This window comes from Nicotiana tabacum, chromosome 18 (genome assembly GCF_000715075.1).
Source record: "Nicotiana tabacum cultivar K326 chromosome 18, ASM71507v2, whole genome shotgun sequence".
NCBI lineage: Eukaryota > Viridiplantae > Streptophyta > Magnoliopsida > Solanales > Solanaceae > Nicotiana > Nicotiana tabacum.
This window is the reverse complement of record NC_134097.1, coordinates 116,011,242-116,023,654: the sequence shown is the minus strand read 5'-3', so window position 1 is coordinate 116,023,654 and position 12,413 is coordinate 116,011,242.

Sequence of the window (12,413 nt, the reverse complement as noted above, 5' to 3'; positions counted from 1 at the left end):
AGGCTACTCCTCTCCCTACCCGGAAGGAGTTTTGGTAGTTTGCTTTGATTTTCTTTCAGTTTATTTGGACTATTCCAGGGTTGTAATTCAGATTCTATGTTTCGTTCATTTGGATGTATAAACCATGTTATCTTTTAATTTCAATGAAATGCAATTTCTTTTCTTTCATCATTCTTAATAGGTTTATTTTTGTTTTTCTTTTCTTCCCTGTACAGTTCTTTTTATGTTGGTTTCAATGACATGATATGCATGAGGAATCTTTGGCCCAGTCTTAAAAGTCAATCTAATTCTAAAATAATAATTCAAAAAATAACGTGTGATGATGAATCAAAATATGATGAGGATGAGGCCTTTGAAGAGATTAGTAAAGAACTAAGTCATTTTGAGGAAAAATCCAAGCCTAACCTGAATGATATAGAAGCAATCAATTTAGGGGACCCAGATAATGTGAGGGAAACTAAGATAAGTGTCCATCTTGAACCGCAAATCAGGGAAGAGATAATTAAAGCATTGTTTGAATACAAAGATATTTTCTCATGGTCATATGACAACATGCCGGGTCTAAGTACTGACTTGGTGGTTCACAAATTGCCCACTAACCCGGCATTTCCTCCCGTCAAGCAGAAGTTGAGAAAGTTCAAAACCGACATGAGTGTGAAGATCAAAGAAGAGGTCACAAAGTAGTTTTATGCAAAGGTCATTCGAGTCACGCAGTATCCCACTTGGTTAGCTAATGTTGTGCCTGTGCCAAAGAAGGATGGCAAGACCAGAGTGTGTGTTGATTACCGTGATCTCAACAAGGCTAGTCCAAAAGACAACTTCCCACTTCCAAATATCCACATTTTGATTGATAATTGTGCCAAGCATGAGATTGGGTCTTTTGTGGATTGCTATGCGAGTTTTCATCAGATCTTAATGGATGAGGAAGATGCGGAAAAGACGGCATTCATCACGCCATGGGGAACATATTGTTACGGGGTCATGCCTTTTGGTTTGAAAAATGTTGGGGCAACTTACATGAGGGCAATGACAACCATATTCCATGACATGATACACAAGGAGATCGAGGTCTACGTGGATGATGTGATCATAAAGTCCAGGAAGCAGTCTGACCACGTCAGAGATTTTAGGAAATTTTTCCAGAGGCTCCGCAGGTACAATCTTAAGCTCAATCCTGCAAAGTGTGCATTTAATGTTCCATCTGGGAAATTGTTAGGATTTATAGTCAGTCGGCGGGGCATTGAATTGGATCTGTCAAAGATCAAGGCTATCTAGGAATTACCGCCGCCAAGGAACAAGACCGAAGTGATGAGTCTGTTAGGGAGGCTAAACTACATCAGCAGGTTTATTGCTCAGCTCACGACAACTTGTGAGCCTATCTTTAGGTTGCTGAAGAAGTATGTTGCGGTCAAGTGGACTGATGAGTGTTAGGAAGCATTCGATAAGATAAAGGGTTACTTGTCAAACCCACTTGTGTTGGTCCCGCCGGAACCCGGAAGACCTTTGATTCTGTATTTGACGGTCTTGGGTAATTCATTTGGTTATGTGTTGGGTCAGCATGACATCACCAGCAGGAAGGAGCAATCCATCTATTATCTCAGCAAGAAGTTCACATCTTATAAGGTTAAGTACACTCACCTTGAAAGGACATGTTGCGCCCTAACTTGGGTAGCACAGAAGTTGAAGCATTATTTGTCATCTTACACTACTTACCTTATCTCTCACTTAGATCCGTTAAAGTATATCTTTCAGAAGCCTATGCCCACAGGGAGACTTGCGAAGTGGCAGATTTTACTCACGGAGTGTGACATTATCTATGTGACTTGGACTGCAATGAAAGCCCAAGCATTGGCTGATCATTTGGCCGAGAACCCGGTTGATGAAGAATATGAATCGTTGAGAACTTATTTTCCCAATGAAGAGGTGATACATATTGACGAGCTAGAGCAGACTGAAAAACCAGGTTGGAAACTTTTCTTTGATGGGGCTGCTAACATGAAAGGAGTCAGAATAGGGGCTGTGCTTATTTCTGAAACAGGGCATCACTACCCTGTTACGGCTCAGCTTTGTTTCTATTGTACCAACAACATGGCTGAGTACGAGGTATGAATTTTGGGTTTGAGGTTAGCTGTAGACATAGGTGTCCAGGAAGTCTTGGTCTTGGGAGACTCGGAACTTCTGGTGCACCAGATTCAAGGAGAATGGGAAACACAGGATCTAAAGCTCATACCGTACCGACAATGTTTACATGATCTTTGTCAACGGTTTCGATCAGTAGAGTTCAAGCATATTCCAAGGATCCATAATGAGGTTGCCGATGCTTTAGCTACCTTGGCATCAATGTTGCACCATCCGAACAAAGCTTATGTTGACCCTCTGTATATTCAAGTTCGCGATCAGCATGCTTACTGTAACATGGTGGAAGAAGAACTTGATGGTGAGCCGTGGTTCCATGACATCAGGGAGTACATCAGAATGAGGGTATATCCGGTGCAAGCCACGGGGATCAAAAGAGAATAATTCGACGGTTGGCAAGTGGATTTTTCTTCAGTGGAGGGATTTTGTACAAAAGAACTCCAGATCTCAAATTCTTAAGATGCATAGATACTAGACAGGTCACGTCGATCATGACCGAAGTACATTCCGGAGTCTGCGGACCGCATATGAGTGGGTATGTTCTTGCAAAGGAAATTCTTCGAGTTGGTTATTATTGGCTCACCATGGAGTGAGATTGTATCAGTTTTATGCGCAAGTGTCATCAATGCCAAGTACATGGAGATTTGATTCATTCTCTGCCATCCGAATTGCACATAATGTCTGCACCATGGCCCTTCATTGCCTGGGGTATGGATGTCATTGGACCAATTGAGCCAGCAGCATCCAATGGGCACAGATTCATTCTGGTAGCCATTGATTATTTCACCAAGTGGGTTGAAGCTAAAACTTTTATGTCTGTGACCAAGAAAGTAGTGGGCGATTTTATTCACTCAAATATCATTTGTCGGTTTGGGATCCCAAAGGTGATCATCACATATAATGGTGCTAATATCAACAGTCATTTGATGAAAGAGGTGTGTCAATAGTTTAAGATTACACATCGTAATTCCACCCCATACCGCCCCAAGGCAAATGGAGCAGTCGAGGCAGCCAATAAGAACATAAAAAAGATACTTCAGAAAATAGTGGAAGGTTCCAGACAATGGCATGAAAAGTTGCCCTTTGTGTTGTTGGGTTATCGCACTACTATTCTCACTTCAGTAGGTGCGACTCCTTATTTGTTGGTATATGGCACAGAAGTAGTGATACCCGCGAAAGTTGAAATTTCATCCCTTCGGATTGTTGCTGAGGCCGAAATTAATGATGATGAATGGGTCAAAACCCGCCTGGAGCAATTGAGTTTGATCGATAAGAAGAGATTGGCAGCGGTGTGTCATGGCCAATTGTATTAAAAGAGAATGGCAAGAGCATACAACAAGAAGGTGCGTCCCCGGAAATTTGAAGTGGGTCAGCAAGTATTAAAACGCATCCTTCCATATCAGGCCGAAGCAAAAGGCAAGTTTGCCCCAAATTAACAGGGTCGTTCATTGTAACAAGAGTGTTGTCCAATGGTGCATTGTATTTAACAGATATAAAAGGCAAATGTGTAGATATGGCTATCAATTCTTATGCAGTCAAAAGATATTATGTATGATTTCTATTATTTAAATTGTGTTTGTTTATACTTGGCATGTTTTGAAGATTGGAATGACGAAGGCATTTTGTTCTGTTATCTAAACACTTTATCCGTTGTTACCCCTTTGAGCCTTATTTATTTATTTCCTTTTATACCCCTCCTTTAGAATCAGTATGCAAAATTCAGAAATGCGAGCGCAAAAGATAAGTAAAGGGAAAGAGAGAAAAAATGAAAAGAAAGAAAAAAGAAAAAGATATAAAAAACAAAAAGAAAAAAAGAAAAATGAGAAAGAAAAAGAAAAGGAAAATCAAAGTAATTTCTTTGACATGAACTACGTTCGACCTGATTCCTTTTAAGAATACGTAGGAAGCCTCACGGTTCGGTCCCATCAAAATAAAATTCAAAAGTCCCCCAGGCAAAGAAACTGGGGCAGAAAGTTGTGGTTGTTGTAAGAAATCTGATTCCAAAAGTTGTAATTTTGAACTCTTTCAAATTGTTTTGAGCCTTTTGATATCCTTTCTTTCTAAACCCTATCCAAAAGCTCACATTACGGTTCAAAGAAAGACCTTCCGATCAGTCTTCAAGAGATGCCAAGTCAAGCAAGTAAAGGTGATTCATATCAGGGGAAACACTCCGCTTTAAGCAAGAAAAATTAAAAATGAGAGAGTCTTATTGGTGAAAACCCTCATGGGCACCGTAAGGCGACGAAAGCTGAGAGAAATCAAAATAAGAGCGTCTTATTGGTGAAAACCTTCACGGGCACTGTAAGACAAAAGTGAGTTGAGAGATGAACAAATGAGAGAGGTTTGTTGGTGAAAACCCTTCAGGGCACTGCAAGCCGAACAAGGTCTGTGACTTGGCAAAAAAAATTGGGTTATGGAGATCCTGGGCACAAAGTATGATAATTGAAAGTTGATTGGTGGAATAGACTGGGCTGATTAATCCGAAACACATGTCATGATCATTGGTACCAGCTGCTCCACTCAGATAAGTTTCTTTTCCTTTTCTCCCTCAAACAGTCATCCAGTTTCGGATTTTCTTCTTTATTCTTAACTCTCAAAGTCATTGCATTTCATTTCTTTTGGTTTTATTTCTCTAAGGCTTTTTCAAATACCATCCTTGTTTAACAAGTAAGAAGGAATTTCAAAGCTTACGACCAACTTCCAAATTTCACAAAGCAAAGAGCGGCTAGAACATGCCAGAGATAGTATGATGTAAAGTGCTACATAAAGCGTCCATAAAAATTCCGTTGGTCGAAGGGTTTATTAATTTCATGGGAGATGCAGAGGTTTAGATAGAAGGGCCAGAAATGTAAAACAACAGTTTGGGTATAAAGCACTCGGTTCATCCAGGGTCCTGCCGTTGAGGATCAGTCAGAAAGTCCAATAATTCTTGGCCAGTTCAAGGCAGCCAGTCAAAGAAAAGCACGATAACAGAGAGGCCACCCTCATCAAGAATGCCACAAACTAACCACCACATTTTAAACTGACAAGAGTTTTCTTTGATTTGAAACAGGGGTAGAAAATTTTGTTTATTTCGGAGAAACCCTCCGTAAGGAAAAACAATCAACAAACAGGTTTGACCATAAATTCTCAGGACCCTCCTGGATAATGGGACCTAGTTTAAAATTCAAAACATTCATGTGTAAGAAGATCTAGCATAAGCTTTACCTTGAGGAAATAGAAGTCGGCTGCGAAGTTTTCATTCTTAGGATAGGATTTAATTTTTAATTTTTAGGACCCTCCCGAATAATGGGATCTAGATTTAAGACCTCCATTAGATAACAGTTTTTAGTGTAAGTTTTGCCGTAGGGAAATATAATTTAGCCTTAAAGCTGTCACTCTTAAGATGAGGTTTGATTTTTAATTTTCAGGACCCTTCTAGATAATGGAATTTAGTTTTAAGACCTTCATAGATAACGAGATTTAGCGAAAGTCATACCTTTAGGGAACATAATTCACCTTTAGAACTGTCATTTAACTAGGAGTTTTCAGGACTCTCCTGGATAATGGGATTTAGCTTTCAAATTCTTAGAGATATTTGGTAACATGATTCAACTAACACTCACAAATGCGCCCAACTATCAAACTGGGGCAGAAAATTTTCTTTGTTTTGTCTATTTGTTAAAATTAGGCACCCACCTGGAGAGCAAGGGAGAACAACACGAGTTTTAAGGATAGAAAGTAGTTCAGGGTCAAGCAATCAGGCACCCATTAGGGAAACAAGGAAAGATAATTCAAAGGAAAAGTAGTTGCAAGAGGAAGCAATTCAAGTGTTGGTAATCAGGAGCCCACCTGAAGAACGAAGGGAAGCAGTTCAAGTGTTGGTAATTGGGAGCCTACCTGGAGAACGAAGGGAAGCAGTTCAAGTGTTGGTAATCAGGAGCCCCCCCTGAAGAACGAAGGGAAGCAAAAATTCAAGTGTTGGTAATCAGGAGCCCGCCTGGAGAACGAAGGGAAGTAGCAGTTCAAGTGTTGGTAATTAGGAGCCCACCTGGAGAACGAAGGGAAGCAATTCAAGTGTTGGTAATCAGGAGCCCACCTGAAGAACGAAGGGAAGCAACAATTCAAGTGTTGGTAATCAGGAGCCCGCCTGGAGAACGAAGGGAAGCAGTTCAAGTGTTGGTAATCAGGAGCCCGCCTGGAGAATAAAGTGAAGCAACAGTTCAGGAGCCCACCTGAAGAACGAAGGTTGGTAATCAGGAGCCCACCTGGAGAAGGAAGGGAAGAAATTCAAGTATTGGTAATCAGGAGCCCACCTGAAGAACGAAGGGAAGCAGCAATTCAAGTGTTGGTAATCAGGAGCCCGCCTGAAGAACGAAGGGAAGCAGCAATTCAAGTGTTGGTAATCAGGAGCCCGCCTAGAGAACGAAGGGAAGCAGCAATTTAAGTGTTGGTAATCAGGAGCCCACCTAGAGAACGAAGGGATGCAGTTCAAGTGTTGGTAATCAGGAGCCCGCCTGAAGAACGAAGGGAAGAAGCAGTTCAAGTGTTGGTAATTAGGAGCCCACCTAGAGAACGAAGAGAAGCAATTCAAGTGTTGGTAATTATGAGTCCACCTGAAGAACGAAGGGAAGCATCAATTCAAGTGTTGGTAATCAGGAGCCCGCCTGGAGAACGAAGGGAAGCAACAATTTAAGTGTTGGTAATCAGGAGCCCACCTAGAGAATGAAAGGGAGCAGTAATTCAAGTGTTGGTAATCAAGAGCCCACCTGAAGAACGAAGGGAAGCAACAATTTAAGTGTTAGTAATCAAGAGCCCACCTGGAGAACAAAGGGAAGCAGTTCAAGTGTTGGTAATAAGGAGCCTACCTGGAAGAACAAAGGGAAAGCATCAATATTCGAAGGAAGACGATTCAAGTTCAGCAATTAGGTGCCCGCCTGAAAAACAAAGAGAAAGCACTTCAGAATACAATTCAAGACAGCAACAAAGGAATCTCACCTGGAGAGTACAAGTCAATAGAGCAACGGAAATTGGAAGATCAAGTTTGAAGAAGTATAGATAGGATTCTTGTAATTCATAGATCATAGTTTAGTCTAGCTTCTTTTATTTTGTCTTAGTGTAATAAGGAGTTCAGCAAGCAGTAGCAGCATCAGCAACAGTGAAATCACAGCTTCCTGGTAGTCCCAGCTACCGAAACTTCCCGAACTATACTGACCTGATTCCTTTATAGCCAAGGATATGCAGGCAACCTCGGAAGCAGCGTGTGGTCAAATATTTCAAAAATGCTTCCCACGGAGTATTCAAACGGGCAAAAATCGCTCGTATCCGCTCACTTTATCTTTGCACAAAAACTTTTCATGTTTCCGAGTAAAGAGGGACAGCTGTGAGCACGTGATTTTTGCCCTATATGAATTACTCCCATAAAATACAAGAAAAATAATTTTCCCATTTTTTTATAATTTTATAGGATTTTGTGGGAATTTGTGCTAATTATTTGCATTTTTTGTGCATGTTTATTTTCATTAAAAATCATGAAAAAAGCCAAAAATACCATGCATTGAATTTAGGTCATTTTTTATATTTTTTTAAGGATAATTAATCAATTATTTGCTTTATTAAAATTGAAAATCAAAAATTGGTTCATTTTTACATTTTTAGCCTTTTTTATTGGTAATTTTTCTTTTAATCTAGGAGTAACTAATTTTTATAAATACTATAGTTAGACAATTAGTTTAATGTTACAATTTAAATTAATTTGGGAACTTAATTTAGGATTTTTAATTAATAAAAAGAAAGGAAACGGAAAAGAAATTGAGGAGGGAAATGAGCCTATTATTAAAAACGAAATTGGGCCAATTTCATTTTTTCTGAAGCCCAAATACCACCATGCCCCACCCCTCTCTTCACTTAAACCCGCCAGCCCAAATCCCATGCCCCAACCCGCCTGGCTGACCTGACCCATTCCCAAATATACACACGCGAATACAGATTCATAGAGCCCTAATCTCCTAAGACTCAGAAATGGCATACTGTTTATCATCCTCTTCACCTTAGATCCGCGTCCAAACTCGCCAAATCTCATGGTGAGTGAATCCAAACTCACAACCACGCATTCCCTCCTTCCCTCCTCTTGCATTTCTAACGGTTTCTGACACCAATGATTCCCTCTCCTCTCACTTGCCCGATTTTGAAATATAGCACGTGATTGGAAGGTTCTAGAGAACGATTCATTGGCTGAGTGTGAGGCGTTGTATTGATTTCACTCAATCCAAGCCCCACATTCATCATAGGTTCATTTTAAAAAAGGGCCGATTCCGATTTTGTAAGGGAGGAATTTTTGGGGTAAAAATTGGAGAGGGAAGGTTTAAGGATTTTCGGGAGCTTCTCATTTTCTACTCTCTAAAAATTTCTTTTAAAAGTTTCTCTTAAAGGTTCAGAGTGATATACATACATATTTTTTATTTCTAAATCTGGCTTTTGAGTCCGAAGAGATAAAAATGAATTGAGGTCATTCGATTGGTGGTGAGATTCAAGTTCGTCGACTTCAATTTTCTACTGTTGTCTTACTGATTTGCTGCTGAACCTCGCTAGGATCTTGGAATCCAAAAGTGTATTTGTTGCTTCTTCTGTAATTATTATAAATGGAACTTGCAATTTCACGTTCGATTTCCTCTCCTATGTGACTCTGTTCTTTAAGTGTTCTTGAGCTATAAGATTCCGTCTAGAATGGTTTGTTTTGTTCTGTGATTGAACTTCATGAAAGAGTTGAGCTTGGGTTTATCATTTAGTCCCGATTCGTCGTCGAAAGCGATTTTTGATGCGTTATTCTTGCTGATGAATCTCTTCTCAATGGTTTGACGCGCTGAGCATATTCAGCCAATAAGAGCTGATTTGAGTGGTCGTCTTCTATTTCCTATATGTTGTGACTATTATTACGGGGTCGAAGTATATTTTGAGTCAAGATTTCATCGCTTTCAAATGAACGATGTGTTCAGTTTCTTTTTTTTTGTGATTTTCAAGCGAGCATGAATCTATGACGCTTATTCTCGTGATGTTTTTTTTTGAACTCTAAATGATTTGTTCTTGTGAAATCTTCCTCGTCTACTAGAAGCTTTAAACTAGAACCACCCTCTTTGCTTGAACAGTTGGTTTTTCAAAGTGTTGTTGGTCAGAATTTTTGGTCATGTTGTTAAGGAATGATCGCTTCATAAGATGAGCTTTTCTTGTGCTTCTTCTGTTGCATATGACATGTTTGATGCTCAAGGTATTTTGTTCGTACCTACTGTTCGGTCTCGACATGTTCGACATGAATCATGAATAGTTTCATTTTTCCCTGATTCCATGACCACTTTCGTATGTTCTGCTGGTTTGAAGTTGCTGAAGTTGTCCTTGATAATATTGGCTCTTTCTTTGTGGCTCACCATGTTTGAGAGGATCAGGAAGTGTTCATGTTTCCAGCATGCCTATTCTGTCAATGGACTTCTTGAACATGATTCAATATGAATCTTTTGTAGTAGCATGATTTTGTTTCTTTCGAAATTAGTTGGTATTTGCTAGTCGAGCTATGTGCCTTATTTTCCTAGCAAGTCCCTGTTGTTTGGCTGATTCCAGGCTTAAAATGTGGTTGTAGGGTAACAATAAGTAATATGATCATCTAATGTTGAAAGAGGATCCCATGTAAGTTTTGATGCATCAGCTAGTTAGTCCTAGGTAGAATTTGAACTTAATAGGTCTAACCAACAAACCGAAAGCTGGTTCGCAAAGGGAATTTACCAAGTTCAGATTGTTTTTCTTCTAAGAAGACAAAAGGGAAGTCTTGTGATTATTCATGAAAGTTCAAGGTTTTAACTATTAGAATATAGTCCATGCTCATATTAACAATGTGTTGTAATTCTGATTTGTTGGTCTAGAATAAAGTTGTTATTTAGTATTTTATTCCTGGTGTCGTGTTCAGATCATACCATATTGGACATTACAGACTTATAGCTAGACTAACGACTATCTGGGCTGATTATACCAACTGATTATGCGAATTACAATTAGTCATTTCTATCATTTTAAGATTTCATGTGACCTCTATGTTCATGGATTGTTCTCATGTCGAAGGAATGTCCGTATATTCTCGAGTCATATCATTTTCCTCCTTCTATTGTGATACTAGAACATGAAGATTTGAACTGATGCTTGTTTCTAAATTGAGTTGTTCCTCTGGTTGGTTTATTGCAATGGTTGATATCCTGTTTCGACTTGCTCGTTTTCATTGACAACCAATTAGATGAAGGCTTGATTGAATAAGTGTGAAGATACCATGTGTGGTAATGGAAAGATATTATTCTGTTATGGTGTTTTGAGATTAGAATGGTGGTAAGTTCGAATTTTTCCATCAGTTTTACATCGTCCAAATGAATATCCATAGTTTGCTTCAGGCACGTAAATTATCACAACTACGGGCACGGTTCCCGTGACGTGGTTATGATACTTAGTTTTTTAAATTAGAAATAAGTAGGAGTATTTTTGGTTTGCCTTAGAAATACAAATTCTTTTCCTAAAATAGATTGAGGTACGCCATACGCAAATAAAATCCATAATGTATGGCCCTCACATAAATACAAAATCAGTATAGAAAATGCCTTGAACTCTCGTAGTTTGCTTTAGGTGCGTTTAATTAAATAATTATCATAGTTATGGGTACGGTTCCCGTGACGTGGTCGTGACACCTAATTTCTAAAAATCTGGGGATACATTTAAGTACCCCGGCCATAATTTAATCTTGTTAATAAAATAAACATGTTGTGGATCGTGAGTAAGATTCTCGTGACATGATTCGCAATGTGTAATCAAATAATAGTTGTATAACAATTGGTTTAATAAAAGCGGTTTAAAAAGGAATAAAATGCACATATGTTTCAAAAATATTTTAAAATCAGATCAAAAAGGCCAATAATAACAGTTGAGCGACCGTGCTAAAACCACAGAATCCGGGAATGCCTAACACCTTCTCCCGGATTAACAGAATTCCTTACCCGGATTTCTGTATTCGTGGACTGTAAAACAGAGTCAATCTTTCCTCGATTCGGGATTTGAACCGGTGACTTGGGACATCATAAATTATCCCAAGTGGCGACTCTGAATTTTAAATAAAATAATCCCGTTTCGATTGTCACTTAAATTGGAAAAAACTCCCTTATACCCTTGCGGGATGGTAAAAAGGAGGTGTGACAACAAGTCGTACTGTGTTGACGTTCCATGATGGACATTTTCTTGTTGGTGATGACTCCCCGATGGACCACCGTGGTCCAACACGCTAGAACTACGCATATTCCAACTAGGAGTGAGGTCATAACTTATAAAATTCATATCCGGACGGTACCTCCTATGAAAAATATGAGTGTTAATACAAATCAAATTCAAACATAAAATAAACATCGCTAAAGCGTAGAAAAATTGAAGTTTATCAGTCGTCTTGTGGATTATATAAAGTCGAAAAATTATTTTGTGGTTGCTCATTCGCCGGTGGTGACAAGTTTAAATCAAGTCAAGCTCTTTCATCAGGAATCTGTCCGGCAAAAACTGCTCCAAAATAACCACCCGATGACTGGGGGTTATCCCTACTATGCACACCCTTATTATTGGGAACGTCTTCAACCTTGACGTACATTTCCAATAATTTTATTACAATAAATTCCCTGTATTCATCCGGAATCCGCAAAAAATCTCTAAGAGTTTCATCATCTTCGATGTTAAACTCAGAATAATAAGCAAACCCCTGCGGAGTCACAGAATACGAAAATCTATCGGTTACTTTAAGGTTCACCGAACGTTTCCTCACTCTCATTTTTTTTACATAACAACGATACCAATTTATCGTACTCCATTGTAAGCGGCAATTTAACATGACACTGTGGAGGTGAACTATACCTCACAGAGTTATTCTCCATTACAACCTCACCCCCTCCCCCCACAATATAATGAAACCCTTATTTTTGACTCTTCAGATATTATAAAAAAAAATGCTCGATAAGAAGAAGAGAAGTAAGAACGGAAGTTTGAAGGAAAGTTTTGAATGGATTTTCATAAAATTCTAACGCCTTTAAATAAGGCAATTCCTAGCTTGGGGTGCAGAATTTTTTTTTATGTAAAACGCAGTACAATACCACATTTTATGTATTTGAATTATTGTTATGTCAGTTATCCGCATAACACTTATTGGTGGGCCCAAAAATTAGTGTAAAACGCAGTATAATACTACGCTTCAGTAAAACGTAGTATTATAATACGTTTTATACTAAAAACAAATT